Here is a 25067-nt window from a genome sequence, read left to right as displayed (position 1 = left end):
CTTTGCTACATTTCTTCACTTTAAGGTGATTCCTCAGCAGAGGGAAAATGTTCTTAGGGATTAATTTACTAGATTATTAGACTACAGTTAGAAATCAATTTCTAACATTTGTGTGATGAAATTATGTGAAATAACTTGCAGTGGACCATTCACTAAATTTTCCTTCCTAACATGTCTTGCATTAGAGATAACTGAATTTTAAATCAGGGTATTGGAACTCCAACCCTGATTCTGCTATAGGACCAACCTCTTACTCATCCTACTAATCTTACTTTCAGTATCTCTTTCTCCAAGAAAATTTTCCCCCTAAGTATGCTTCTTATTCTGATAATAGTCTGCTGTTGCAACCTGAAATTCTCTTTTGCATTCTACTGGAAATGTATACATTTTTATTTATTTGATTAATGTATGTCTTTCCTATAGAACTGCAAGCTCTCTGAAGCCAGGGAGCTCATATTACCAGCATCTACATAGAAGGTAATCAAGAAATGCTTATTGTCTGCCTGTCTGATTTGGACAAATAACATACTGAACTTCAGTTTCTTCAGATCCAGTCTGTCAACTGCATAGAACTATGGAATCCAGTATTCCTAAGGGCACCTCAAAACCTTTGAAGTATTTATCAAATAGGAAGGATTTCTTAATGTATCAAACAGTTTCCTGATACAATAGTATTATCAGCATATATTATTGGCAGAGAATATGTTCCAAGACATCTAGTAACTAATACCAAAATGTATATATAGTATGTTTCATCCTATTCATATGTATCTATAATAATCTAATTTATAAACTAGGCACAGTAAGAGATTAACAACAATAAATAATAATAAAATAGAACAAATATAACAAATGACAGCACCACTATTCTTGTGCTTTGGGGTCATTATTAAGTAAAATAAGGCTTTCTTGAACACAAGAAAGGCGATAACATGACAATTTATCTGGTAATGGAAACAGCTACTAAGTGACTACCGGGCAGGTAACATTCACAGCCTAGATACACTAGAGAAAGAGGTGATTCACGTCCCAGCTGGAATGGAGCAGGCTGGCACAAGATTTCATCACACTACTGAGAATGCCATGCAATTTTAAGTGTATGAATTGTTTACTTCTGGAATTTTTTGTTTAATATTTTCAGACCATTGTTGACCAGGAATAACTGAAACCTTGGACAGTGAAACCATGTGTAAGTATATTCGTGATTAATTCACCATTAACTTTTACTACTTCTCCTAGTAATGAGTGTTTATTTTCCATAGGATCTGTTAACTGTTTTTTGATAGTGGGCTTCAAGAAACCAAAAAAGTCCCAGGAATTTGAGAACCTACTTTAAATTTTACTAGATTTATAAATGTCCCCTGAAAACTTTAAATTACAGAATTCTGAGACAAAATGTTACCTCATGGGTTATGGAGATGCCTTACTGCCTTCTTTAAGTATGATAATGAATGGATTACCTTACTAGGTAATTTTGTTGTGAGTGGCACTTATCATCACAACCCCACTGAGTATGAGGTCAGATAAGGTGCATCCTCAACATTAATCACAAGCTGAAAATTTTACAGGTAGATTCAGGCTTCTAACTGATGGACTTATACCTTAGCCATTCATTTATACATATAACTGACCATCTGCCCATTCAACAGATATTTAGTGAGCAAGTACTTTGTGTTTAGGATACAAAGAAATGCAAAGAGGGCATTATGAGCCATAGTTTCAGTCTTATAATATTATGATCTTACATATTATAATATTATAACAATTACGTCATGACACATAAGAGAGATACATAACTCAGAACGGTAGGCTCAAGAAGCACTTTTCAGATAAGGAGCCACTTGAGCTGAGACCTAAAGAATCAGTAAGAAATCAGTGGGGAAAAATGATAGGCATATTATTTCAGGAAGAGACATGAACATACGAAGTCATGGAGGTGATACAGTGATTGGTGAATTTTTTAAAATGTTGATCATTTAATACTGTCAGAGAAAATAATATGTATCCTAGGAGGGAGGACTGGAGAGGTCAGGGAGATGAACCTGGGGAGGACTGCAGACACCCAGTCGTGAAAGTCTGCACATATTTAGACTTTATCTTAAATGTGAATGGAAGCTATAACCTGGATGTTGATCTGTAGAGACAATTTATTCTATTTCTCCAGGTTAATAGTCTAAAAAAAAAGTAGAACTGGAAAATGGCAATTGTGTGTAGATCCCATAATGTATCATCTGAAGAGGATTTGCTAAGTGTTTTCTACCTGCTGGGCAATGTTGCAGAGGCCTTCATTTATTCAAAGAAATCTAGACAATCTATCAACAAAGACTAACAAGAATTTATTACCTAGGAGCCCTCTCTTTAGTTTGTAAAAACCAGACACTCCAAAGTCAATAGGAAGTAACGCATCATGGGTTGCAGGTCACCTGACAACTCACCATTTTAGCTGTAAGTAGTGCCTTAAACAACTGCTATTATTTATATGACAAATATGTATTCTAATTTTTGTGGAATAGTCATAATTTCATGAAATAGTTTTATTTTTGGTAAGATGCATTTGTTCAATACATAGCTTAAAAATTAATTAAATGTAACTTAAATTGGATGTATTCATAGCTTAAGAAATACAAAAATTTAAAAATTCTCTTCTGGAGTATGTAAAGAATTTTGGTCCCCCAAATTTACTTCCTATGCCTCTACATCTACATTTATAAAAACTATTAATTGTAATGTTCCCAACACAGAGAAAACATAAATGTTAGACATGATGGATACCTGTACACATTATGTAAAGGTATCAAAATATCACATGTACCTTTAAAATATGTACAACTATTATATGTCAATTTAAAAAGAAGAATAATATAGAGCACTTCCTCAGTTATAAAAGAGGAATATATCTGATTTATTTTTAGATCAATCACATAGCGTGAAGATAGCTAATCATTGAGTTTGTAAATTTCAGTATCACTAAAAGAGTATATTTGTAATATTCTCATCACAAAAAAATGTTTAAAAAATTAACAAACAGAAAAAAGAAAAACAAGGGCATTACATAATAGTAAAGGGCTCAATTAAACAAGAATATATAATTATCCTAAATATATATACACCCAACACAGGAGCACCCAGATTCATAAAGTAAGTTCTTAGAGACCTACAAAGAGACTTAGATAACTACACAATACTAGTGGGAGACTTCGGCATGCCACTGACAGTATTAGACACATCATCAATGCAGAAAACTAACAGAGATATTTAGAACCGGAACTCAACACTTGTCCAAATACACCTAATAGACATCTATAGAACTCTCCACCCAAAAACAACATAACATACATTGTTCTCATCTGCACATGGAACATACTCTAAAATCAACCATATAATTGGACACAAAACAATCATTAACAAATTTTAAAAACTGAAATCACACCAACCACACTCTTGGACCACAGTGCAATGAAAATAGAAATAAATACTAAGAAAACTGCTCAAAACCATACAATTACATGAAAATTAAACAACCAGCTCCTGAAAGACTTTTGGGTGAATAATTAAATTAATGCAAAGATCAAGAAGTTGCTTGAAACTAATGAAAACTAAGATATAACACACCAGAATCTCTGTGACACAGCTAAGGCAGTGTTAAGAGGGAAGGTTATAGCATGAAATACCCACATCAAAAAGTTAGTAAGATCTCAAATTACCAGTCTAACATCATAACTAGAGGAAATAGATAAATTAGAGCAAACCAATCTCAAAGCTAGCGTAAGACAAGAAATAAGTAAAAACAGAGCTGAACTAAAGGAAATTGACATGGGAAAAACCATATAAAAGAGCAATGAATCCAGGAGTTTGTTGCTTGAACGAATTAATAAGATACACAGACCATTAGCTTGACTAATACATAAAAAAAAAGAGAGAGAGAGAGAAGATCCACTGAACACAATTCGAAATGACAAAGGGGACTTTACCACTGGCCCCACAGGAAAAAAAAAAAATACCCTCAGAAACTACTATGAACACCTCTATGCACACAAGTTAGAAGATCTAGAAGAGATGGATAAATTGGATAAATTCCTAGAAACATACAACAACTCAAGACTGAAGCAGGAGAGAAATTTAATCCCTGAATAGACGAATAATGAGTCCCAAAATTAAATCAGTAATAAAAAGACTGCAAATCAAAAAAAGCCCAGGACCAGATGGATTTGCAGCCAAATTCTACCAGATGTATAAAGACCTGGGATCATTTCTACTGAAAGTATCACACAGAATTGAGGACGAAGGACTCCTCCCTAAATCATCCTGTGAGGCCAAAACCTGGTAGAGACACAACAAAAAATAAAACTTGGCGAGGCACAGTGCCTCATGCCTGTAATCCCAGCACTTTGGGAGCCCAAGGCGGGCAGATGATGAGGTCAGGAGTTTGAGACCAGCCTGGCCATCATGGTGAAACTCCATCTCTACTAAAAACACAAAAATTAGCTGGGCATGGTGGTGTGTACCTGCAATCTAAGCTACTCTGGAGGCTGAAGCAGGAGAATTGCATGAACCTGGGAGGTGGAGGTTGCACTGAGCTGAGATTGTGCCACTGCACTGCAGCCTGGGCAACAGCACAAGACTCTGTCTGGGAAAATAAATAAATAAATAATAAATAAGTAAAACTAGAGGCCAATATTTTTGATGACCATAGATGATAAAATTCTCAACAAAACACTAGCAAACTGAGTCCAGGAGCACTTCAAAAAGCTAATCCACCACAACCAAGTAAAGTTTCTCCCTGGGATGCAAGCTTGGTTCAACCTATGCAAATCAATGAATGTGATTCATTACATAAACAGAATTGAAAAAAAATACGCAATCACCTTAATAGATGCAGAAAAGGATTTCAATAAAATTCAACACCCCTTCATGTTAAAAACCTTCAACAAAGTAGGCACTGAATGAACATACTTCAAAATATTAAGAGCCATCTATGACAAAACCATAGCCAACATTAGACTGAATGTGCAAAGGCTGGAAGCATTCCTTTTGAAAAGCAGAACAAGACAAGGATGACCTTTCTCACCACTCCTATTCAACATAATCCTGAAAGTCCTGGCCAGAGCAATCAGGCAAGAGAAAAAATAGAAGACATCCAAATAGGAAGAGAGAAAGTCAAACTATCCCTGTTTGCAGATGGTATGATTCTCACCTAGAACACCCCACAGTCTCTGCCCAAAAGCTCCTTGAGCTAATAAACAACTTCAGCAAAATTTCAGAATACAAAATTAATGTACATAAATTACTAGCATTCCGATACACCGGTGCTATCCAAGCTGAGAGCCAAGTCAAGAATGCAACGCCACTTATGATAGCCACAAAAAAGAATAAAATACCTAGGAATATAGCTAACCAGGGAGGTGAAAGGTCTCTACAAAGAGAATTACAAAACACTGCTCAAAGAAATCAGAGAAGACACAAACAAACGGAAAAACATTCCATGCTCATGGATAGGAAAAATCAATATCATTAAAATGGCCATACTGCCCAAGCTGCTTATAAATTCAATGCTATTGCTATCAGACCACCAATGACATTCTTCACAGAACTAGAAAAAAACTGTAACAATTTATATGGAACCAAAAAAGAGCCTGAATAGGCAAGGCTATCCTAAGCAAAAAGAAAAAGGCTGAAGGCATCACATTACCCAGCTTCAAACTATATTATAAGGCTACAGTAACCAATACAGCACGGTAGTGCTACAAAAGCAGACACATAGACCAATGGAACAGAATAGCAAGCCCAGAAATAATGCTGCACACCTACAACCATCTAATCTTCAACAAAATCAACAAAAACTAGCAATGGGAAAAGGACTCCCTATTCAATAAATGGTGCTAGATTAAATATCTTGTCACATGCAGAAGATCGAAACTGGAACACTTCCTTGCACCGTATACAAAAATCAACTCAAGATGTATTAAATATTTAAATGTAAAACCTAAAACTAAAACAACCCGTGAAGACAAACTAGGAAATACCTTTCTGAACACAGGTCCTGGCAAGGATTTCATGACAAAAACTCCAAAAGCAATTGCAAATAAAACCCCGAAAATTAACAAGAGGGACCTAATTAAACTAAAGAACTTCTACACAGCAAAAGAAACTATTAACAAAGTAAACAGACGACCTTCAGGATGGGAGAAAATATTTGCAAACTATGTATCTGACAGAGTCCTATTATCCAGAATCTATAAGGAACTTAAACAAATTAACAAGCAAAAAAACAACCCCATTAAAAAGTGGGCAAAGGACATGAACAGACACTTATTAAAATAAGACATGTACATGACCGACAAGTATATGAAAAAATGATCAACATCACTGATCATTAGAGAAATGCAAATCAAAACCACAATGAGGCCAGGCATGATGACTCACTCCTGTAATCCCAACACTTTGGGAGGCTGAGGTGGGTGGATCACTAGAGGTCAGGAATTTGAGACCAGCCTGGCCAACTGGTGAAATTCCGTCTCTACTAAAAATACAAAAATTAGCCAGGCGTGGTGGCAGGGACCTGTAATCCCAGCTTCTCGGGAGGCTGAGACAGGAGAATTGCTTGAACCTGGTAGGAGGACATTGCAATGAACTGAGACAGTGCCATTGCACTCCAGCCTGGGCAACAGAGAGAGTCTTTATCTCAAAAACAAACAAATAAACAAACACAATGAGATATCATCTCACACCAGTCAGAATGGCTATAATTAAAAAGTTAAAAAATAACAGATGTTGGTAAGGTTGCAGAGAAAAAGAAATGCTTATACACTGATGCTGAGAATGTAAATTAGCTCAGCCGCTGTGGAAAACACATTGGTGATTTTTCAAAGAACTCAGCAGAATTACCATTTGACCCAGCAATCCCATTATTGGGGATATTTCCAAAGGAATATATATCATTCTACCTTAAAGACACATGCATGTGCATGTTCATCACAGCACTATTTACAATAGCAAAAACATGGGATCAATCTAGATGCCCATCAATGGTAGACTGAATAAAGGAAATGTGCTACATATACACCATGGAATACTATGCAGCCATAAAAAGCAATGAGGTCACGTCCTCTGCAGCAACATGGTGGAGCTGGAGGCCATTATCCTAAGCAAACTAACACAGGAACCAAATACCACATGTTCTCATTCGTAAGTGGGAGCTAAACATTGAGTACATATGGACACAAAGAAGGGAACCACAGACACCAGGGCCTACTTGGGAGTGCAGGGAGGGAGAAGGGTGAGGATTGAAAGAGTTCCTATAGAGTACCATGCTTATTGCCTGAATGGTGAAATAATCTGTACACCAAATCGCCATGACACGCAATTTACCTGTGTAACAAACCCACATATGTACTCCTAAATCTAAAATAAAAGTGTTTTAAAAAGTTAGAAATTTGAGGTGATGGATATGTTAACTGCCTTAATTCAATCTTTTCATATTATGTTTTAAAAGCATAACATCACTTTGTAACCAATAAATATACACAACTATATTTTGTTAACATAAAATACTATACATGTGACTGGATATATTAAGAAATAAAGTTCTGTCTGAGAAAAAGTTCATAATTTCCTTTTGTCATTTATTAAGACCAATTGAAGAGCTGTGTCTCCTTTAATCTCAAATGTATTTAACACTCAAGCACACCAAAAGGCACACTAATTTGTTTAAACCTATGCATACAACCAAGCTCAAAAATGGCCCCCGAAAGATTTTTCCCTCCTGGTATTCACGATGTCGTATAGTCGTCTATACACTGACTCATGGCTTGCCTGCGTAATCAGGTGGACACTGTGGAACTGATAGTGATGACTTCTAAGGGTAAATCCAAAAACACTGTGGTTTTCACTTTGCCATTTCTTGGATTATTCTCTCTGGGGGAACTCAGCTGCCATGTAATGAGGATTCTTAGGAAGCCTATGCAGAGGGCCATTTGGTGAAGAACTGAAGCCTCCAGTAATAGCCAGCATCAACTTGCTATATGTGTGAGTGTGTCATTTTGGAATCAGATCTTGCTGCTCAGTGAGACCTTCGGATGACGGCAGCCATGACAACATCTTGACTGAAACTTCCTGAGAGAACCTGGGCCAGAACCACCCAGCTAAGCCACTACGGAATCCCTTACCCACAGAGACTATGTGAGATAATCACTGTCTACTGTTTTTTCAAGCCACAAAGTTTTAATTTGTCACATAGCAACTAAAGCTATATAATACAACCTAATTAAGATACCTGATGCAACCCAGAAAGGATTATTTATAATCACAGATAATAGTGAATCTGGTGCTTTTAGTAGCAATAGTTCAAAAAGAAAAAAAGGTTTTGAGCGTTGAAGTAGACAGAATTATGGTCTCCCAAAGATGTTCATTAGGATTCAAGGAGGTCTAAATCTCTAGAACCTGTGAATATGATACCTTACATTACAAAAGGGAGTGTAGTTGTGATTAAAGATTTTGAGATGGGGAGATTTTCCTTGGTTAGACAGGTAGGTCCAAGGTAATCACAAGTGTTCTTATGAGGGGAAGGCAAGAGGGTCATGAGATGTCAGGAGATGTGACAACGGAAGCAAGAGGTACAAATGGTACCAGAAAAAGAGATGATGATCCACGGAATGCAGGCAGCCTCTAGAAACAGAAATAGGTGAGACAATTGATTCCCCAGTGAAGCCCCCAGAAGTTGCACAGTGTTGTCAACATTTTGATTTAGGTGAACTCCAGAGTTGTAAGAGAAAAAACTGTGTACTTTCAAGCCACTAATTGTGTGGTAATTCATTACAGCAGTAATAGGAAACTAAAACAGTAAGCTGATACTGTGCCACAAGGAAAAAATACGATAAAAAGAGCCAAAAAGAGTGGTAGGCTTCGTTACTTTATCTCACGAAAGTTTCTCTGAGCTTAGTGAGAAAACAACAACAACAACAACAACAACATTAAGATTCTATTCTGAACAAATGTCTTCCAAAGGATGCAATCTAGAAAATGAAAAGGGTCAAATGACTCATTATTTAATTAAGAAATGCATTTGACAATGCCAAGCCTCCTGTGCTTTCACCCAAAATGCAAATGTTTTTGATGAAAGGGAAAGAAATTTTATTTCCGGTATGAGTTCAGTAAATATTTGTTGATGATATAGAGGATAACTTACCAAAAGCATTTTTAGCAAAAAAATGAATTTGGGGATGTTTGCAAACTTATTTTCGAAAGTGGATTTCATGCCTCCTGACGTGTGACATTGTTTTATCTTTTTAAGTGATAAGAACAAACCTAATAGTTATATAACCTGTCACAAACATTATCGCATACATGTCTCAAGTAATCCTCAACCTGTGAAGTCAGACTATTATTGTTATTTATATCTTATTCATTAGAATCCCAAGTCTCAGCCAGGTTGACTTCTGAAATCTCACCCACCTATGAATGATAGAACAGCAAGAGTGAATGAAAATCCCTATTCATCTACTATTCATTCACTCTATGCTGTGCTTTTCTAGTGTAAGTTAAATATAACAAGGTTATTAGAAAAAGTAATTGGATACAGTGTTTATCATTCTCACTTTTTCTTTTGACAAGTTAACATTGAGCAATTCTATGTTCCAACTACCAGGTCTACAACAGTGAAACAGATGTGATTTCTAGCTTGAAGTTCATTGTGTAGTAGAAGAGACAAATGAGTGGGTTGATATTTACCCCGAAGACTGGCGGAGACTGTGGCAGGGCTAAGTAGCACTGTGTTAGGGGATCAAATAGCAGGGGACATTAATCTATAATTGAGGACTTAGCGAGAACTTCTCAAAGGTAGTAACTCAAATTTGTCAACTGAAGCTAAGAAGATTAGCTAGGCAAATAGAAGGTAAGTGTGGGTAAGGCAAGGTATTCCAGGAAGAAGAAACAAAAAAGTCTGGGAGTGGGCTGGGCGTGGTGGCTCACACCTATAATCCCAGCACTTTGGAAGGCAAAGGCTGTGAATCATAGGAGGTCAGGAGTTCTAGACCAGCCTGACCAACATGGTGAAACTGCATCTCTACTAAAAACACAAAAATTAGCTGAGCATGGTGGCCTGTGCCTGTAGTCGCAGCTACTCGGGGGGCTGAGGAAAGGAGAATCACTTGAACCCAGGAAGTTGCAGTGAGCTGAGATTGTGCCATTGCACTACAGCCAGGGCAACAAGAGTGAAACTCCGATTCAAAAAAAAAAGAAAAGAAAAGAAAAAGAAAGTCTGGGAATAGGTTTCCAAGAATGTTTTCATAGAACTGTCCTATATTCAGATGGAGGAACTCTCTTACTATTCAACTGATGTCACCTTGATGCCAGCGATAGTGAGTGCTGAGCCTTACTGGTCCAAGAGGATACCTGAGGAGAATTTATTTTTTATTTTTCTTTTCTCAAGAAGTTGGCAGATTTTATAGTATCAAGTGTTAATTTTTTCACTTTATATCATAAAGGCCTGTTTCTGGATTCCTCCTAGGAGAAGCTCTAAAATATACATCTTTTCAGAGTAACTCCTGTTAGCTGTTGTCCATGAGGATCTCCTTCTTTTGAACCCTGCTGAACCTTTTCCCAAGATTCCTTTCCTGTATCTTGTATCCACTTGGAGCTTAATATTATTTTCTGTATACTAGGCTCTTGCACTTGGGCAAAGAGCAGATGTGGCAATAACTTTTTAAAAAGTCATTAGTATATCATTTTGCAAATTGCTTAGCACCAGAAGTATCGGGCCTGGAGTGTTTAAAGCATTTTAATAATTTAGAAATGCAAGATTAATGCAAAGCGATGTTACATTAAATAAGAGTTAATTTGCTTACCTTGTTGTATGCTATGTCATTTGATGAGCAGCCAAAATTAATTCACTAAGTGTCATGCCGGGGCCCAAAAGAAAAATGAAAACAGCTTTGCAAACTTTACTACTAGATGGAATGAATTCATTTATTAAATATAGCTAAATTATTTACTTATCTTCCAGGTTTTCAAAGGGCAGAGTGTATCTTCTTTCAGCTATTTGAAATATGAAATTAAATTGTTATAATAATGTATAGAGATAATTCATAAGGAGTCCAGAGGGGTACAGTGGACAGCACCTTAGGCTAGACAGGCACTAGTGAGTCCTCAGGGCAGGAACTTTATCTGTTTTGTTCACTACTGACTTTCCCAGCATCTAAAACAGTACCTTGCATCCAGCAGGTATTTCATGGTTATGTGTTCAGTAATTAAATGAGTGATTATCTGTTATGTTTGAATTGTGTCCCCTACACACACACACACACACACACACACACACACACACACACAAATCATATGATGAAGTCCCAACTTCAGGTACCTCAGAATGTGACCTTATTTGGAGACAGGGTCTTAGAAAGGTCATCAAATGAAAATGAGGTTATTAGAATATGCATTAATCAAGTGAGTCCTTATGAAGTCCTTACAAAAAGGAGAAATTAGGAGATAGACATGTATACGGAGAGAATGCCATGTGAAGATGAAGGTGGAAATTGGGGTGATGCTTCTACAAGCCAAGAAGTGTGAAAGATTACCAGCAAACCACCAGAAACTGGGCAAGAAGCATGGAACAATAGATACTCTCTCACAGCCCTCAGAAAAAATCAACCCTTCCAACAAATTTATCTTAGATTTATAGTCTCCAGAACCATGAGACAATAAATTTCTGTTGTTTGAGCCACCTAGTTTGTGGTACTTTGTTATGGAAGCCCTACCAAACTAATGTAATATCTTTCTAGTTAAGTCTTGCACCTCCAAGTTATAGGCTATCTTGATTTTAATGTTCTATTATGACTTACTTCAGTTCTCCAGTTGCGTTTAGTGTTTGTCTAACTAACCATTCTCTGAAAGAGAAAATAAATCTATTTTCTTTGGATTTCACATATCATTAAGCTGTACACAGTGCAAGTGCTGAAAAAATGCTTAATTGTATATACTCTATAAAATAGTCTTGTCTCTTCTGTGATTGAGTACCTTCTGCATATGCTTGTTTGATGATTAAATGAGACAACTTGTGCAAAATGATAAGTTAGCCTAGATATATCTCTCCATAAGTGAAATTTGCAAAGACGCAGTTAAGCTTAGTGCAAAAGAAATATTTTGAAATTAGACAACATGGGTTTAAATTCTTATTAACTGTATAACCTTGAGCAACATACACAATCTCTCTGTGTTCAATCTCTAGTATTCAATAAGGAACAGTTTTATTGTTATCCATTTAGTATGAAAATACTGTGCTAGATACTGAGTGGGAATTGAGCATGTAAGAAGTTTCAAAAATGAATGAGTCATTTTACTTCTTGGAAAACACATAAAAACTATTACAGTTAGGAAACGCTAGCTGCTGTAACAAATAAACCACCAAATTTCCATGCCCAAACCCAATAGATGTGTATTTCTTAGGCAAAACTCTAAGGTGATAGTCCCTATTTGACAGGCTTTCCTTGATAGAGTCATTCAGAGAACCAGGCTCCTGTCTTGTGGCACTGGATTCCCTTAAAAGTTCTGTGTCCTCTGCTCCAGCCAGCAGAAGAGAAAAGGGAGAGAGTGGGAGAGACATTGGAGAAGACATAACTAACTTTTAGGAATCCTGGTCCAAAAGTGACCATCCCATTCATGTTCCACTGATGAAAATTATTTAACCTGGATGCGTAATGGTCAGGACATATAGTTCCTAACTCAGTAGAACTTCCAGCAACAACTTCATTCTATGAAAGGAGGAGATGTAGCTTAGCTATATCTGTTACTGTCACAGAGCTAAACCTATATATAGCAACAAAATGGAGTAAGCTCCAAATGGGGAAGAAATACAGAGTATAGTATGGGCATAAAACCAGCATTCTCAAAGCTCCAAGTTGGTTCTCTGGGGTTCTGGGCTACTCTGAAATCCACCGTCTGTTATATAATCAAGAGTAGAAAATCCTACTTGGTGATAGAGGAAGGAGAGAAATAAGCAGGGGAAACGCTACTAAACCCTATTTCAGGAACGTAGTTACTATTATAGTATTCCAGAGTGATATTCTAAAGAAAGAATTTAGACATGGGTGAAGAGTTTTCACGTGGTTCTGCTTACACTTATACCTGATAGTTTAAGGCTACAAATCAGATTGGACATAATTACTGGGCACAGCCAGTCTTTAATAATACATGTGTACTCTGTGTGTGATGAGTCTGACCTTATGAGGTATGACTGAGCTTTCTGGTATTTTGTTGTTGTTGTTGTTATTTTGCTCGATAGAAGATCATTAAAACAAAGTTAGTATTCAACAGCAGCACTTGGCTTTTGAGAAGACCTTTCCCTCAAATTAGCTAGGTCAGCAGCACGACTGTACGATTTGTTAATGCACAATAAGAAGCTCTAAATTTCAGTGCTGAGAATGTCACTCATTGAGATGCAATGCATGGCGTGCAGTTATGCAAGAAATCTGCCAGGTTGTGAAAGCATTTTCTAATACTAATAAAAGCAACCAAATAACTTATAGCTGGTCCCAGACTGAGGCGGGGGGAACTATCCAAAGGGAAATATGCGATAGCCAGCATTAATTTATCTATGAGCTAAATGTTCTGTATTAAAGTGAGTCAATAGAAAATGCTTTGCTAGAGGACTTAGATGGGTTCAATATGAAAATAGCTCACTGTATTAATTTTTATTAAAAATTATATTATCCTAACAGAAGAGCAGAGTTTACTGTTATTTCCTGGGTAACTTTTGAAATTATATAATCTGCCGGGTGTGGTGTCTCATGCCTGTATTTGCAGCACTTTGGAAGGCTGAGGCAGGAGGACTGCTGGAGCCCAAGTGTTTGAGACCAGTATAGGCAACATAGGGATACCTCCTGTCTACAAAATTTTAAAAAGTTTAGTTGGGCATGCTGGTGTGCACCTGTAGTCCCAACTACTCAGGAGGCTGAGGAGGGAGGATTGCTTGAACCCAGGAGATTGAGGCTATAGTGAGCTATGATCATGCCACTGCACAATCTAGCCTGGGTGTCTCAAATATATGTATATTTTTTCTTTTTTAATATCCATCATAAGTGATGAAATCACAGAGTGACACACACATTTTCTGACTGAATAATTTCCTCACTCATGTTCCTTCAAAGGCTATTCCTTGTAAGTAATGATAAAAAATTGGTACTCTGTAATTTTATCTGCAAATATTATTAAGCCTGGGGGACAAATGATACTCAAAGAAAACATGAAGTTTCTGTGTGCTACTTTTATTTGTTTAATAATAGAGCCTTCTTAAAAATGCAGTATTGATTTAAGTTCAAAATCTATTTAAAAATTCCATTAAAGTTCATCAAAGAAAAGCACTAGCACTATAATTTAGTACAAAAAGGTAACTAGTAATAGATGAGAATAGGTATGCCAGAAATAATTATAGTGTGAGACAATTGCTTATTGAAGTTTTAGAAGTTGCATCCAATGGCTAGCCATTCTATTTACTAAGTTAGATGAAATGAGTACAATTTGTTTAACCCTGTTTGTTATACAATCAAAGACTTATGTATTTAGGAAGAAATAGATTCCAGCAGTAAAACAGGAGCCTATCTAAATGGGTCTGAGCATTTAGTGAAAGGCCACCATTTCAATGGCAGGGATAGGAAGACCTTTTACCAATACAGAAAAAGTACGTGATAGTTTACAAATTCCAAGGAGGAAAACATAAGGTTTAGGAATGAATCGCCTGACCAATGGTAAGAAGGAAAACAAAATAAACTGTAGTCATATTCATAAGAGCTACAACCAGCAACTTATTCCAAGAGCTCCAGATATTAGAATTAATAATTAAGGCCTAGAAACTAGTAATACAGAGGTAAGCATAATAATTTCATGGTTAACACATTTTGTATCACTGACTTTCCAAATTGCTTTAATTTTTAAATAAAAGTGAGGTTCAATGGAAAGGGGATTGGTTGCTAAGTCTAGAGACATACAATGTAGGACTCTGGGGAAACCACTGTGGGCCTGTTACCTCAGATATAAAACAAAAGATTAGGTTGGATGAGTCTGTCTTCTCTTTTGCTCCATTATTTAGGTCTCTATTTCATTATTCTAGTGCTAGGGCTCCCAGTTCAGTCATAAGAAGAGGGAAGTGGTACCTCCTTCAAACTAGAGTTGAACCAGCAATCGGAGTTTTCCCAAAGATTCTGCAGTTATTTTCCAGAAGTGAAAAAGAAGAAACATCAGCTGGTGGCAATGTTGTCACTGAAACAAAGCCTTTTAAAAATATGTTGTAGCCCAAAATCAACTTCAAAAGCAGTCAGAGTAGCAAGGTGACATTATTATAAGTGGCTGCTAATCCCATATATCATCTGTAGCTTGAATTCAAGAGACAGTCTTTAAAATCACAGCAAGAAAAATTAACCAAATGTTAAGAGGAAACCATTCACTACTGAAGACAGACAATCCTTTACACAGCTGATTGATTTTATGACATCTCATTTACTTTTGCACACAATCAAAAAGTAACAGTTTTCCTACACATTGCAAATATATAGGACATCAGTTTCCAACGAAACCAGGATACTTGTTTGAAAAGTGAGTCTGAAAAGAATGATTTGATGTTATATTAATTTCTCTTGCACAATAAAGCAATATGACTTCATATGTACCAAATGCATTGTCACGTCAAAGCCAAGAAAATTAAACAAATAAATAGTTATTTCACTCTAAAATTAATTTTTAATGATGGTATCCAGGTAGTCATAAATAAGCATTTTCCAGGTCTCATTCCAAACTCAACAGTGGAGTTCAAGATAAAGACTCTGCTTATAGATTTTGCCTTTCCTCTACCCCTTTCACCATGCAACATTTTTCAAGAGGCTGAAGCAAACAGATTGAATGAAAACTACATATCCATAGCATTCATTGTCTCTGTTTGCCTTCAGCCCACGTTCTGTTCTGTTCTGAGATGAAAGAATCTGCAGAGTCCAGAGGAAATAGGCAAAAGTGTCAGAGAGCTCAGCATTTTCCTCTTAGGCATGACAGGTAGGCACTAAATCGCCAGACCCTTTCTCCAGTCACTGGCATCATTCATGATAGTCAGCTAGCCCACCAAGCTTCAAAGCTGGTGTGTGTGTGTGTGTGCGTGCGTGCGTGTGTGTGCGCGTGTGTGTGGTGTATGTGTGTGTTTTGGTTTGGTTATTTATTTATTTATTTATTTTCGAGATGAAGTTTCACTCTTGTTGCCTAGGCTGGAGTGCAATGGCGCAATCTCGGCTCACGGCAACCTCAGCCTCCCAGGTTCAAGTGATTCTCCTGCCTCAGCCTCCCAAGTAGCTGGGATTACAGGTGCCCACCACCATGTCAAGCTAATTTTTTGTTTTGTTTTTCCTACATAAGGGCTTTGATATAAACTGAAATTATAGAACTAGAATCTGGGTATTCTAATTTAGGCAACTTCCTGCTGCTCCCTAGAGAAAGGAGTGAGAAATGACTAATGAATGAACTCATCATGAGTGTATATATGAATGAATTAAAAAAGAAACTCTTAAATCCTCTGAACTTAAGAAATTTAGATCGGTTCTATGTTTTCACCTAACGCTGCTCCTATATAGATAATCTAAGATGTCATTTATAGCACCATCCCTGAGAAGTGTCTAAACCAAAATGGATAGACAGTCTCTGACTTACGATTTTTTGACTTTATGCTGGTGTGAAAGCAATATGCATTCAGTAGAAACCATGTTTCAAGTGCCCACACAGCCATTCTGGTTTTCGCTTTCCATATACTATTCTTTATGCCATCTTTTCTTTCTTGGATTTAATCTTCATATAACATTTAGAAAGCAAAATGAAAATATTTTATCACTGAGTATCAAGAGTTCTTATATGCTTACTAGCAGGTATTTATTTGAACATTTTATTTATGTACAAAAATTTGTACATATTTGGGAAGACAAATTTGTGAAAATATATTCTTTTAAGTTAAATTATGATCTTTGTATCAATCTTTAAATTGAGGAAAAATTTACACATAGTGATTTCAAGTACAAAATTTCATGAGATATGACAAATGGGATACCAATATCACAATGGGACAGTGAAGATATGAAATATTTTTATCACTCTTGGAATTTACCTGTGCCTCCATCCACCACAGGCAACCACATTTTATATAATTTCTATCATCATGGAGATTAATTTTGCTCCTTCTAGAATTTCTATACATGGAATTAATTATACTGTCCTTATGACTTCAACTCTGCAGTATATGTTCTTAATCGGGTGATACTGGCCTCAAGGGGATGAAAGTTGATTATTGGTGATAAGAGAAAAAAATCTTGGATATTACAATGATGTGTGGCACTCCAAAACTCAACCTTATCTGACACTTACTATGTAAGATTTAATTTCTCTCATTAGGGAGACAATTACTTGAGACTTAATTTGTCTTATTAGGGAGAATTTAAATTTAATTTTTTCTCAGGGCAGGGGGTAATAATTTTTAAAATGTTGAGATGCATTAGGAAAGAGTTGGTATTGTGCAGTTGTTTGCCATAATATTTTATTAATAGTAAATGGGGTCAAGTTTGTTGATAGTGTAAATTAAGTCTTTTATATCCTTATTGAATTTTTAGTCTACTTCTTCTGTTAGTTAGTTTTAGAAGAGCGTTAAGTCTCTATTCATAATTGTGAATTTGTCTATTTGCCCCTTCAGTTTGATCAGTTTTTGTTTCATGTATTTTGAGGTTCATTATGTGCTCTGAAGTTCCGGTTCTTCAGATCAAAAACTTAGAGTTATTCTGGGATATCTTTATCTTATACCACACATCCAAATTGTTTTTATTTGTTTGCTCTAACTTTAAAATATATCCAAGATCTAATTATTTTTCACCACCTTCACCGTTACCATTAGGCCTAAATTATCAACATCTCTCACTTGCATTGCTACAAAACCTCCTATTGGGGCCTCGATTTCTATCCTGGCAAGGTAGAAATGATTAAGCTTAGTGAGGAAGGCATATTGAAAGTTGAAAAAGGCCAAAAGCTAGGCCTCTTGTGCCAGTTAGCCAAATTATGAATATAAATGAGAATATATTGAATAAAATTAAAAGTGCTACTCCAGTGAACACATGAATAATGTGAAAGGAAAACAGCTCTATGTCTAATATGGAGAAAGTTTGATCTGGTTAGAAAATCAAACCAGCCACAACACTTTCTTAGGGCAAAGCTTAAACCAGAGCAAAGCCCTAACTCTCTTCAATTCTGTAACTGTCTCAGAGAGGTGAGGAAACTGCAGAAGAAATTTTTGGAGCTAGAAGTTGGTTCATGGGGTTTAAGGAAAGAAGTCGTCTCCATAACATAAAAGTGCAAGGCAAAGCAGCGAGTGCTGATGTAGAAGCTGTAGCCAGTTACCCAGAAGATCTAGATAAGATCATTCATGAGGGTGGCTGCACTAAACAACAGATTTTCAATGTAGACAAAACAGCCTTCTATTGGAAAAATATGCCATCTAGGACATTCATAGCTTGAGAAAAGATGTCAATGCTTGGCTTCAAAGTTTCAAAGGACAGGCTGACTCTCTCGTTAGGGATTAATGTAACTGGCAACTTTAAGTTGAAGCTAATGCTCATTTACCGTTTCAATAATTCTAGGGCCCTTAAAGATTATGCTAAATCTCCTCTGCCTGTGTTCTGTAAATTGAACAACAAAGCCTGGATGACAGAACATCTGTTTAGGGTATGGTTTACTCGATATTTTAAGCCCACTCTTGAGATCTACTGCTCAAAAAAAGATTCCTTTCAAAGTATTACTGCTCACTGACAATGCACCTGGTCAGCCAAGATCTTTGATGAAGATGTGTAAGATTAATGTTATTTTCAGCTAACGCAACATTCATAATCTATGGGTCAAGGATTAATTTTGACTTCCAAGTCTTATTCTTTGAAATAATACATTAAGTAAGGCTATAGAAGCCTAGTGATTCCTCTGATGGAACTGGGGAAACTAATTAAAATCCTCTGAAAAGAATTTCCCATTCTAATGCCATTAAGAACATTAAGACAGGTCAAAATATCAACATTAATGGGAGTTTAGAGTAAGTTGATTCCAATCATTATGGATAACTTTAAAGAATTCAAGAGATCTATGAAGGAGGTAACTGCAGATGTTGTGGAGAAAGCAAGAGAATATTAATTAGAAATGGAGCCTGAAGAGGTGACTGAATTGTTGAAATCTCATAAAACATAAACAGATGAGGAGTTACTTCTTATGGATGAGCAAAGAAAATTGTTTCTTGAGAAGAAATCTATGCCTGGTAAAGATGTCGCAAACGTTGTTGAAATGACGACAAAGAATTTAGAATCTTTCATAGAATTAGTTAATTAAGCAGTGGCACAAATTGAGAGGACTGAGTCCAGTTTTGAAAGAAGTTGTACCATGGGTAAAATGCTATGAAACAGCATCCCATGATAGAGAAATCTTTGGTGAAAGGAATTCAAAGGATACAGAAAACTTCCTTGTTTTCTTATTTTTAGAAACTGCCACAGCCACTCCAATATTCAGCAATGACCACTCTGACCAATCAGAAGCCAGTAACATCGACGCAAGCCCCTCCGCCAGCAATAAGATTATGATTCCCTGAGGCTCAGATGATCTTTAGCATTTTTAGCAATAAAGTATTTTTAAATTAAGTTTATGCACATTTTTTGACATAATGTTATTGCCCACTTAATAGACTGTAGTGTAGGGTAACCATAACTTTTATATGCACTGAGAAAACAAAAAAAAAATTATTACTCACTTTATGGTGCTATTCCCTTTATTGTAGTGGTCTGGAACTGAATCCACAATATCTCTCAGTTATGCCTGTACTGGTAAGAATCTGCCACTTGTTTATAATCAAGTTGTACATTACAATATTTCAATAACAAATTAGGTATTTCACTCTCATTGCAGAAACACCACATTGGGTAAAAAATAAAAATAAAAAATAAAAAAGTGAAAAAAAAAACAGTTAAAGGAAGGAACAAAGTCCTCAATTACAAACCTCCAGGTTGGTATGCATAGTATTATTACAATACTAAGTACTAGTCAATAATGTTTAGAGACTTTTCAGAATAAATTGCAGTGATCTGCTGCTCTCCTGAAGTCATGTAAAAACATACTCTTCTTGCTAACAAATTACACCAAATATTTGTTTTGCCAGATCAGATTCCTTTACAGTCAGCATGAAGAAGGAGATCCAATTAGAAGCTAAATAACATTTGCTCTCATTGATTTCCAAGTCCAAAAATCCTGGGTGAAACACAAGTTTGACTAGCATAGATCAAAATTTTTGAACACTAGTTGCTGTCAACAGAATGCATCCCTTGCCATTACTTCATCTCTGAGTAAAAGTGTCAGATAGTACCTCTGCTAATAGACTTTTCTCCTAGGATCAGGGCACATCCTCTTTTATAAACTGTTAGCCTTCATGATTCTCAGTTAAAAAATAAACTTTACATTGTTATGCATATTTTTACTTTGCAACATGCTCTCATTTATTTTCTCTTTGATCTTGGAGGATATATTAATGATACTTTTTCATAATTAGATATTTTAGTTTTCACCTTACCAAGCTCAAAATTCTGGTTGATCATATCTACACCTTCAAAATATATTATTAATAATACACACTTGTATTTTTAATCCTCCTATTTCTTTCTCCTCTTTTCTGGTCTTCAGTCTTTCTTACTCAGAAGCATTCACATTCATGATGCTCCAGTCAAGCTTTTGCACAAGAGGAATGAGTTTAACAAATATTCTTCCTAGGTCCTTAAACATCTAATAAATTTTTAGATGGTAATAAAAATAAATGAATTTTAATTTTAGAAAAATTTGAGAACACAGATGTATAGCAAAAAAGTGAACAAATAATAAAACAATCCCAAAGAGATTAACATAAAACTGTGTTTCAAATTTCAAGCCTTTTCTTAATAAAAAATGTTTATTTTTAACATGTGCAGTTTTGATTCTTCCTCATATTTTATTTTTAGATTAAAGTATTACTTACATAGAATGAAATAAATAATTTTATGTCCACTTTGCTGAGTTTTATTCAACAGATATAACTGTGTAACCACTACTGCAAGCAAGATGTAGAATATTTCCATCACCACAGAAAATATCCTCCTGCTCCTCCTTTCCAATAAATCTACTCCCATTTCTCAAGGAAATCACTGCTCTAATATTTATCACCATAAGTATAGATTTGTCTATTGTAAAAGTCATATACATAGAATCTGTTAGTGTGTGTCTAAATTATTTAGTTATTTAGTATGGGCTAGATGACTGGCCAAATCATTTGCTTCTCTAGGTCCTTGTTTTTTCATTAGAAAAGAGAATAATTGGCCAGGCATAGTGGCTCACACCTGGAACCCCAGCACTTTGGGAGGTCCAGGTGGGTGGATCACTTGATTCTAGGAGTTGGAGGCCAGTTGGGCAACATGAAACCGTATCTCTACTAAAAATACAAAAAATAGCCCAATGTGGTTGTACATGCCTGTCATCCCAGCTACTCAGGAGGCTGAGGCAGCAGAATCACTTGAACCCATAACCTGAGTGATCTTTACTCCAGTAACTTCCTCATTTCTCTCTGAGACCTCTTTAGCCTGGCCTTCACTGTCCGTATCTCTATCAGCATTTTTGGTCATTTCAAAGACAAGAACCACATGATTTATCTCAAATAGATGCAGAAAAGGCTTTTTGACAAAATTCCAACAGGCCCTTCATGCTAAAAAAACTATTTAACCAACCAGTTATCTAAAAAGCTGAAATCTTTCCCTCATCTTCCTATCTTCTTGGAGCCCTCCACATTCTTTCAAACTCTGCCTGTTACCCAGTTCCAGAGCTGCCTCCTCATCTACAGGTATCTTTATAGCAGTACCCCATTCTCAGTACCAATTTTCTATGATAATCCATTCTTAAATTGCTATAAAGAAATACCTGAGGCTGAGTAATTTATCAGGAAAAAAAGTTTATTTTAGCTCATAATTCCACAGGCTGTACAGAAAGCCTGGTGCCAGCATCTGCTTCTGGTGAGGGCCTCAGGAAACTTGTGATCGTGGTGAAAGGTAAAGGGAAATCAGCATTTTACACGTTGAGACAGGGAGCAAGAGAGAGAGCAAGAGGAGGTCTTAGACTCCTTTAAACAATGAGATCTTGCGTGAATTAACTGAGAGAGAAGCATGGTACTGGTACCAAAACTGATATAGACCAATGGAACAGAACAGAGTCCTCAGAAATAATACCACACATCTACAGCCATCTGATCTTTGACAAACCTGAGAGAAACACTTAACACCAAGGGGATATTATTAAACCACTCATGAACAATCCACCACCATGATCCAATCACCTCCCAGGTCCCACCTCAAATATTGGGAGTCACATTTCAGTACGAGATTTGGAGGAGACAAACATCCAAACCATATCACGCTGAGCACTCACTTTTAGTTTCCTAATCTCAGACATCCTTATGCTTACAATAATCCTGTAAGTTTGAAAAAATTAGTTTCAGAGTAGAGACAATCAAGACACAGAACTTAAGTGACTTGCCAGCTGAAATAACAACTTTGATCTTCTAAGTTCTTTATTGTATAATCAAAGGCTGACACATTAAGAAGGCAACTCCTACTCCTTTATTTATTTATTTATTTATTTTTTTAACAGATAGGGTCTTCATCTGTCATCTGGTTTGGAGATTGGAGTGCAGTGGCATGATTTTGGCTCACTACATCTGGAACTTCTGGGCTCAAGTAATTTTCACGCCTCAGCCTCTCAAGTAGCTAGGGCTTACAGGCATGCACCATCATGCCCAGATAACTTCTTTATTTTTATTTTTTGTAGAGATGGGGTCTTGCTTTGTTGCCAAGGCTGGTCTCATACCATGGCATCAAGTGATCCTCTGCCTCAGCCTCCCATATCGTACTCTTTTTATGGTCTCAGTTTAATCATTATTTTTTCCAGAAAAAAATCTTGCATTTTCCAAGACTAAACTTGGTATACATTTATAGGACTACTTAGATCTCTATTGTTGCCTTACTACAGCACTTAGTACCCTATATTTGTCATATAATAACTATAATACAAGCTTTTTGAGGGTAGATATGGTACCTTACTCATGATGCATGTCCATTTATTTCTATAATAGAAATCTAGAGAAGTAGCCTTATCAGGGTCATAAATTCTGATTTCTGAATACCCCAGAGGGCAATCTGTCCTTTTCTCAAATATAGATGGTTAAAAAAAATGAATTTTAATTTTAGAAAAATTTGAAACACAATGTATAGCAAAAGTGAACAAATAATAAAACAATCCCAAAGAGATTAACATAAAACTTGTTTCAAATTTGCCTTTTCTTAATAAAAAATGTTTAATTTTTAACATTGAGTTTTGATTCTTCCTCATAAATTAAAGTAAAGAAAAATAAAAAAAATGGCCAATAAGAGGTTAAAAAAAAAAAGAAGAAAAATATGGAAAAAAGAAAGCTCTCTTCTTTGTAACATTCCTGTTACCAAATTTCCTCACTCAATGACCTAGGGATTGGATTATTCTGTCTTAAAATGTATCTCCAAAATGAAGCAGCAATAAGAATTTTAAGAACAGGTTGTACATTAGCAGGACAGTGAATGAAAGCACTGTGGCCTCTTCTTAGTTATCGAGCATTCCTGCTAGGCTAGTTCGAGAAGCCACGACAGAATTGTTTGACACTTATTGAAGGTCATCTTTGACAGTCAGTAGTTAATTTTCTGACTTATGGCACTTTTTTTCTTTTCTAAATTTGGAAATGATGATTCTTTTTTGTACTTTGGCTTTTCACTCATTACATTCTATAGGATTGCCAGGGAGGATTGTAGAAAGTCTTTTGAGTGACAACATTTCAGCAGGGTTTTTTTTTTTTTTTTTTGAACATTGAGAAATATTGTCACTGGGGCTTTTGGAGGATGGATTATTTTCTTGGCAGGTAGTGTGGCCTCCACAGGGCTCATTAGGCTTTCTGTTGGGAAGATCTAAAGTGCGCAGTTGAATACTGTCATAAAAAAGGGAAGTGATTTGGGCCTAATTCCTAATGGAGCCGCAAAGACTACAGCTCCTTTTTGATCTCTCAATTCCAAATAGGCCTTTTATAGTTGTCATATTATTGACTGTTCATTCTAGAGGCATGATTCTCTTTCTTTCTAAATCTTTTATGCTCAGAATGTTATTCTGATGCTTAGTATTACATGAGCAGATTGGCACCCTAGTGTATTTAATAATATCAATATTTCCTTCTAACTGGCTGTGGGGTGTGTGTGTGTGTGTGTGTGTGTGTGTGTGTGTGTGTGTTTCATAGAAGAGTTCTTCCTTGCAGGACCTGGCTTCTCCAGGTTAAGCAGTCATACATCAAACTCAGTTGTCGGCCAAAATGGCGCGGTGGCTCAAGCCTGTAATGGCCCCAGCACTTTGGGAGGCCGAGACGGGTGGATCACGAGGTCAGAAGATCGAGACCATCCTGGCGAACACGGTGAAACCCCGTCTCTACTAAAAAATACAAAAAACTAGACCGGGCGAGATGGCACTGGGGCGCCTGTAGTCCCAGTTACTTGGGAGGCTGAGGCAGGAAGAATTGTGTAAACCCGGGAGGTGGAGCTTGCAGTGAGCTGAGATCTGGCCACTGCACTCCAGCCCGGGCGACAGAGCGAGCACTCCGTCTCAAAAAAAAAAAAAAAAAAAAAAAAAAAAAAACTCAGTTGTCATTTTCTATTTGTTCCTTGTGTAACCTCTTACTATATTCCTCAATTGATTACTGAAAATTTTTAATACATGATGTTATTTGGTGGTGTGAGATAGAGGAAACAATTTCTTATTTTTGATATAAAAGTGATTTGCAAATTTTCTCGAGAATAAAAGCTCAGGTTAATCTCGGGCTGTGGATGATGACAGGACTAGAGTATTGCATAAAATTAAAGATTTCTGTCTGATAAGAAAGGAGAAAAAAATGACAAGGTAATTTTATATGTAAAACTTGCATTTTTTCCTATGAATAACTATTTCATATTGTT

Source organism: Macaca thibetana, chromosome 1 (assembly GCF_024542745.1).
Source record: "Macaca thibetana thibetana isolate TM-01 chromosome 1, ASM2454274v1, whole genome shotgun sequence".
NCBI classification, from domain to species: Eukaryota; Metazoa; Chordata; class Mammalia; order Primates; family Cercopithecidae; genus Macaca; species Macaca thibetana.
This window is presented reverse-complemented; position numbering follows the sequence as displayed.